This window comes from Rattus norvegicus, chromosome 5 (genome assembly GCF_036323735.1).
Source record: "Rattus norvegicus strain BN/NHsdMcwi chromosome 5, GRCr8, whole genome shotgun sequence".
NCBI lineage: Eukaryota > Metazoa > Chordata > Mammalia > Rodentia > Muridae > Rattus > Rattus norvegicus.
Window position 1 is genome coordinate 163925295 of NC_086023.1, and position 7168 is coordinate 163932462.

Below are 7168 nucleotides of genomic sequence, written 5' to 3' on the forward strand. Positions count from 1 at the left end.
TATGGTTAGTCTTCAATCCCACCAGAATTCCAAGAGCGACATAAAATTTACCTGAAAATATAGGAAGCACTAACATAGCTTCCCAAACTGAAATAAATTGCAGAGACAGCTGCCTGTCTACACAGTCCTCTGTTTCTCAACACGTTGAAGCATCAGCTTGTGGTTGTTTGGCCCAGGATCATCTGACAGACCTTTGAGATGCAGAATTAAGAAGGACAGATTACCCTGTCTTGGCAGAGATTATCAGTCAACTTTTTTGTCTGTGGATGAATAGGCAGTTTCTGCGCGGTGGCTACCTTGTCAGGATGTACAACCTCACCTGGAGGTAAAGATGCTCAGTTTCTTTGAATCCAAGAATGGGGAGCTGTCAGGAACGGCTATGTCTCAACAACAAATGGTTAAATAACATCAAAGGTCACATTCTGTGGGTTTCTGACTTTTTGAAAACTATCTCTCTATGCAAAGTAATCTGGACTGTTGTCCTTTAACCACTCTCAGCTGTTTCTAATGGAAATATCATGGAAACACCCTTACAATGAACTCAGAACCAGGAGTTTGTTATCTGGCCCTTAACTTCCATGTTTAATCATCTAGAAACAGTTTCTAATGGTAGTTATAGAAGGACTGCGTCTAAGCTTTGCATTCTTAAATTTTTGTATCGATAGAAGAAACTCATACCATGAAAACATTAAATCTGTATCAAAATAAATTTTATACCAATGTAAAAAATTAAAACTTCAACTTTGTAACAATTATAAAGATTTCAACCAAATGAGATTATGGCTACGTAATCAATTTTAACTATTTCCTCCCTGTTCAATTATGACTGTTTCAAAATTCCCTAGAAAGACACATTGGGTGGCCCATGGTAGTGTGTAGTTAAAAAAAAAAAAACCATGCTAACTGGCTAAGCACTGGCATTGGAGGTCTCTGTCTGTTCCTAGTCCGGTGTTTCTTCTTGCCAATGCCTCTCCCATAAACACCAGCTCTGTCTCTCCAGAGCCCTGAGATCTCTCTTTTGGTCTCTGTGGCAAGCTTGGGTGCACTCATGCCAGCCCGAGGTCCGCTGCGTTCAACTCTCCCACGGAGTTTGGTCCTTGCTCAATCTTCCCATCCAAAGCCTGGCTGAATTCCATCCCATCTCTGTTTTTCCCTCCGGTTCACCTGAGTCACTGAGAATGGAAAACACCAGACAGTCTTAGTTTAAAATCAACAGATGACAACCGCTAGGTTGGGTGCGTAATCTATCATCCTAAACTCATCAACTATTCTATGTTGGAAACCTTGTGGCAGAAGCCGACATCAGGTCTAACAGTTCCCGGTTACATCTTGTTCCCTCTCGCTCCCTGCCTTGCTGTAAAAAGAGCTGTTTCTTCTTCCCTCATCCTCTCTTCCTCTCTTCGACCTGGAAGCCCTCCTCCTCCTTTTCACCCAGTGATTGGCTTCTTGTAGTCTTTGTGAGCCAATCAATTAATTAGGGGGAAATTCCCCTGCAATGCTTAGAACTCATTTTTGTCTCAGTGATCACAGAGTGATGATGGTTTGGTCAGTGCTGTGGTCTGTGCATGAGGTGCTGCCTCTGTCACTGGAGGCTTGGTCACTGGCACTGGATCCAGTCTTCTCTCAGTGACCGGATCCTGAGGGTTGTGACTTCATTGATCAACCAGCGGAGTCAGGTTTTGGGAGTACTGTTGGGAGGGGGTAAGTACTGTTGGGAGAGTAGGGGGTGGTTAGGTTGGAAGGAGCATGTCACTAGGGTGCACTGTAGAAGGACATGCTCCGCCTGTGTTTCCCTTTGTCTCTGTCATTTCTTTCTTTCTCTGCTATGCCCTTCTGCCTCCCAACAGCCCAGAAACCCCAGAGCCACAGGCTATGGACAGAAACCTCTGAAACCAGGAGCCAAAGAAACCATTCCCTCTCTCTTCGGATGGTTCCTCTCAGGTCTTAGTCATGGTGACAAAAAGTCCGACTGGCTCCATCAGGTTTCAGCAGCCAGGACAGACAGAGCTGTTTGTTAGAGGACTCACCCATGTGGCTTCAGAGAGTTTGCCTGCATGGTTGAGGAAGCCTGAGCCGGTGAAAAGAGCCTGGGGAGGCTGCTGTAGAAAGCACATATCCTGGAGATGGAGAAAGATGGCTGCTGTCTCCCTCTCTGCTTACTCCAGTAGAGAAATCATGTCTCTACTGCAGCCAGGGTCTAGACAACTTATTGTTTTATTCCATCAATATTTAGGGGGAAAAAAACCAAAGGTCTGTGGGTGACCTCCACGGCTCAATCCAGCTTTAGCAAGATGTCTGTGGGGATCAGGGTCTCCCCTGATTAATGTCCCCTCTGATTGTCATCAAGGCAAAGGTCAGCCGAGCCATCTGAGGGTGACCTCTCTAGTTACTGGCTGAGGGGATACACGTGCATGTTAATTTCCTTTGTGATCTCAGCAGACAGCAGTTAGGAGAAGAGACACTAGTCTGGGTGTGTGATATTCAGGTAACCATCCTGGGATTGGAGGCTCTTAAAACAAATTCTTTATTTAGTGTGTGTGTGTGTGTGTGTGTGTGTGTGTGTGTGTGTGTGTGTGTGTGTGTGCGCGCGTGCTAGCAGGGTCTGTTCTCTGCTTCCACCACATGGGATTTGGGGATCGAATTCCTGCTGTTTTATGCTAGGCAGCAAGTAACACTAACCACTGACCCATCCCACCAATCCTAAAGGGCTCTTTGTTCTGGGGACCTTTGGAACACTGTCACCCTGGATGAGGAACCAGGAGGCCCATGCTTCTCTATTGCTTCCCAGCCATCTCTGAGAGACTGTGCCCTCCCTTGCCACTGGTCAAATGACCGGCTGAGGGTGATCTCCAAGGGTACAGGACACTGATCCTACCCAGGCAGGCTGACTACAGCTGGGCTTGCTTCCCCTGTGTGGTCCTCCTTCCAATTGCAGCACTGTGAGGAGACAGGGGAAGTCGAGCTCGTTCACCTCCAGTGCAGCGAGGTCCCCTCAATCATAGACTCCTGCAATTTTCTGAGCTGTCGTTTCCCCACTTGGCGGGGGTTTGCCTGCCGAGCCCAGCGGAGAGGAAATGAGCCCGAGGGACCCTGAGACGAGCGACGGCCTCAGCTTGCTTTTGATTAAAGCAAACCTAGGTGTGAGCTGTGTTAGCAGCCTTGGTCCTCATTACCGTGGCTGGAGAGCCCCCAGTCACTCGTGTGTTGAATGGTGTTGAAGGAAGTCCTCCACTGTCCACCAGGGCCAGAACCCTCATCAAGCCCAGGCTGGCTGTCTCTCTCTAACAGTGCTCCCTGCGATAGAATTATGGCTGTAAGTGTAGCAGTAGCGGTAATAGCTGTTATCGTTGGCGGCGTGCCTGATGCGTATTTGAAATGGTGTCTGTGTTACGTCGTGTATATTGAATGATGTAGGCATATGGTTTTATATACTATGAAATGTAATTATAGAAAAAAAAGGGGGAGTAGGTAAAGACCGGGTTATTGAATGTCTACAACACCTGCGTTCTGTAGAGGTAAACAAGAGAGGTTGAAAGACTTGGCTGGGGTCACACAGCCAGGAAGGGTGGAGCTGAGACCAGCTCCCAGTTACTTGATGTCAGAGTCCCGGCCTGATCTCCCTCTTTTGAGGGGGTTACTTCCGTGCTTTTCTGGATCGTGCACTTCATGTCACTTTTCCAAAAGAGACAGAAGCCAAGGTGTGTCTGTCCCTCACTCGGGGCGTGGTTTGTGCTCAGCAGACCAGGATCCGAGGTTTCAACTCTAGCGCTACAATATTTATCAGTCCGTCATACCTGATGACACAGACTGGCCCTGCCAGTGCCTTCTGTCGGAGCCTCTCTCATTAAAAACGAATGAATTACACGTGTGTGCTCACATGCATTCTACAGCAGCCCACATGCGGGGCTCAGAGGGCAACTGTGGGAGTCAGTTCTCTTCCACCAGGTGGGTTCTAAGGAATCAAACTCAGACCCTCAGCCTCGCCAGTAAGACCTTTAGCCCCCGAGCCATCTTTCCGGCCTCTCTTTCATTCTATCTAGGTTGCTTCCACACTCACTCATGTATCCGTCACCCGATGGCAGCCTTGTGCTCTTTGGGATGGATTTCACTCTGAGTTCCTGTCCCCACTGTGTAAGGACCTTGTTAGAATGTGATTCTCCGTACTGGCAGGGTGTGGTGGCACACGTCTTTAATCCCAGCTCTCAGCAGGCAGAGGCGGGCGGATCTCTGAGTTTGAGGCTAGCCTTGTCTACACAGTGAGTTCCAGGACAGCCAGGGCTACCCCTGTCTGGAAACAAACAAAAACAAACAAACGTACGTGATTCTCAGAGCTGACAGGTGAGACACAAACACCTCTGTCTTTTGGAGAGCTAGAACAGATTCAAGGCTCCACCAGGTTTCCTGGAACTGTTTTGATAGGATGGGAGTGGGGTGTGTTTCAGCCGTAGAGTTAAGACCCTTGTCTCAGCTGTTAGAGGGGACACATGAACATGCGGCTAAAGCAGCAACTGACTGTGAAGCCTGAAGATCGGCGGCCATATTGGCAAGGCAGAATGGAGGAAGAGACCCAGGCCCCAGCTCTGCAGTCAGACTTCACAGCAGCCTAGCTCCTGCACTGCTTTAGCTGTGCCTGACCCACAGAGATTGGCTGTGAAGAGTTCATGATCTAGAATTGATTTGCAGAGTGCCTGGTACGTGGGACAATTCCTTCTGCGTGAGCTAGGGTCATTTCCCAAGCCACACAGATAAACTCAACAAAGTGTTGGGAGTAGAGAACAGATTTAATTGCCATGTCCCACACTAGCGATCGATGTATTTTTAATTGGGAGCCATGTCTGGGAGTCAGTCCTCAGGAGCTCATTTAGGCTGAGGGGCTAGGGTAGACCTGAACCCTCAACGGATCAGGCGGACCTGATTTGGGGCGACGGCGATTGGAGCGAGGCCACAGTCCTGCTTTGGCCGTGGCTATGGGGTTGGGGTGGAGGCTTCAAGCTTGTCATATCCCTTCTTCTTGATGTGAGCCCAGGCTAGACCATTAGGCTGCACACAGGGCCCCTCCTGGGATCCATTTGCTCTTGGCAACAGGTACTTCTTTGCCAGAGTCTTGGGTCAGCAGCTCCATTAGGGTCTCTGTGAGGAACAGCTGGAGAGCTCAAGTAGTAGCCCTGCCCTGTTTCCATACCCAGTCTCTCCTGTCTCCTCAGTTGTTTAAGGGAGCCCTCATGGCTGTTGAGTGTGACTAGAGAGGTTTCCACCCTGAGAATTCTAGTAGCTTGAGTCTCGGAGGGGGATCCCTGCACAGACCCGGGTGGCGCATTGTGCAGTGTATTTCTTGGGGTTCTATTCTTTGTACCCTCGCAATGTTGCTCCAGAGATTATGGTCAAGCTGCCACTCTGGGTGGTGCCCCCTGTGGCTCCCTGGCCTTTTGCCCCATCTCTGCTGTGGCTGCAGGTCCCTTACTTCTGCCCAATGTGTCTGAAACAGAACACCCAGCAGGTAACCAGCACCTTCCATTCCCCCCCCCTCCCCCGCATATGGGTTGAATCCAGGAAACGGTCTCGGGAGGTTCCCTGGCATCCCTCACCGAGCTCAACATCCTTCCCCACACCAGGGTCCAGGCAGCCGAGAACAATCGGGGAACTATCTGACTGGTCCCCATAATGAGGTCAGAGACCCACCTGTCCTGTCCCATGCTAAGCACACCCTTGGCTGCTGAGCCACTGTCCTCACAGGCTCCCAGTGTCTAAGGGTTTTCTCTTTATCACCTTCAGATGGGTTTTCTCCTCATGGCAGCCACAAGGATGTGGAAGCTCGACTTCACATCTTTCAGGCTGGTGTCTAGTAACTGACGCCCAGACCAACAGATATTTGTAGCCAAGAGGACGGAAGGATAAGCCTGTGTCAGAAGTGCAACTTCGTCAGACGCGTGAGCTGAGAGTGACTGCCCTAGGACCCTCCGCACGTGGCCCAGCTCCAGGTCTCCAAAAGGCCAGTGATCCCCCAAATCTCAAGGCTCTCCACCTTCTCTTAGGCTGAGGGAGTAGTAGCCCAGCCTCCCAGGCCACTGTACGGCTGTGTGTACATTCATATGGAGAGGAATTTCTCTAACCAGTGTCCCCATTGGATTGTCACCTCCGCCATCCCCAGCCCCATTATTCTTAAGACCTCAGCTCTCAGCTCTGCAGTCTTGTGCTCCAGCCCAGGACTGCAAGCTCTGCATATGCACGGATGCTCTGCTCAACTTTGCTTTCAAGCCTCCTGCACACCAGGATTCTCGGGGAAGGTCTACAGGGAATGGTTGAAAGGAGGGAGAACCCTGTGAGATGGGTGGGAAACACAAAGTGATTCAGAGAGGTATAGTAACTCACCCAGAGCCACAGAATTCAGAGATGACAGGTGCATAGCCTGAACAGAGGCAGCCTCTGGGGACGTCCCTGGTTGCAGAGGCAGCCTCTGGGGACGTCCCTGGTTTCCAGAGGCTGCTCAGACAGGATGAAGTCAAGTCTGAAGTCCAGGATGAGCTGAATGGAAGCCTTAGACTCCTGCTCACACTAGGCCCCTGTGAGTCTGGTTCTGTTTGTAGCAAGTTGGCAGCTGAGTGACGGCCAAGCCAAGGGCTCATTTCTCCGGACACAGAATGTTCCAGGTCCCCCGAACCCGTGACTAAATCCTGGCACCAAATGTTCTTCTCTCCTGGCTGATTCTGCCTGGCAAGCCTCAGGCAAGAGGAAAGACAGCATCCCAGATCCTCCCACTGGACAGGAGGTATTGTCCCTGCTCCCAGTGGGTCAGGGAGACGGTGTGCTGCACTCGCCCCAATAGAAAGCTTTCTGTGCTAAGGGGAATGAGTTAGGCAGAACCCCCTTCAGCTCACACTGCCACTGCATTCTAGGCTACAACATCCTCCCCACTCCTGCCCCCGTCCCTTACCTCATCTCTGTAGCTTGCAGTTCCATAGCCAGACTCCCATAGCTCCCCTACCACCGTCCTCCCAGGGCCAGCCCTGTCCTCACCTCTCCAACTGTCTGACTTCTTTTTTAACCAAACTGTGAATGAATGGTGACTCTGGGTTTTGTGTTGACAGCTGTCTCCTCAACACCGGGCTCAAGGTCCTCTGAGCAAATCCACATCCCTTCCTTGAGATGGTCTCCTGCCGCTTGATAGACA

At 50.4% G+C, this 7168-nt stretch overlaps 1 long non-coding RNA gene across 2 annotated transcripts; it reads right to left on the bottom strand.

The window, feature by feature from the left end:
• Positions 1–558: 558 nt before the first annotated feature.
• Positions 559–6681, bottom strand: LOC108351059 (uncharacterized). 2 transcript variants are annotated; one of them, XR_001838111.2, is made up of 2 exons: positions 6370–6681; positions 559–1172 (listed from the first exon to the last, which is right to left on the bottom strand). It is a non-coding gene; the product is annotated as an uncharacterized LOC108351059 (long non-coding RNA). The 2 variants fall into 2 exon arrangements; XR_010052009.1 differs by lacking the exon at positions 6370–6681 and adding an exon at positions 4058–6359.
• Between the last annotated feature and the right edge of the window lie 487 nt (positions 6682–7168).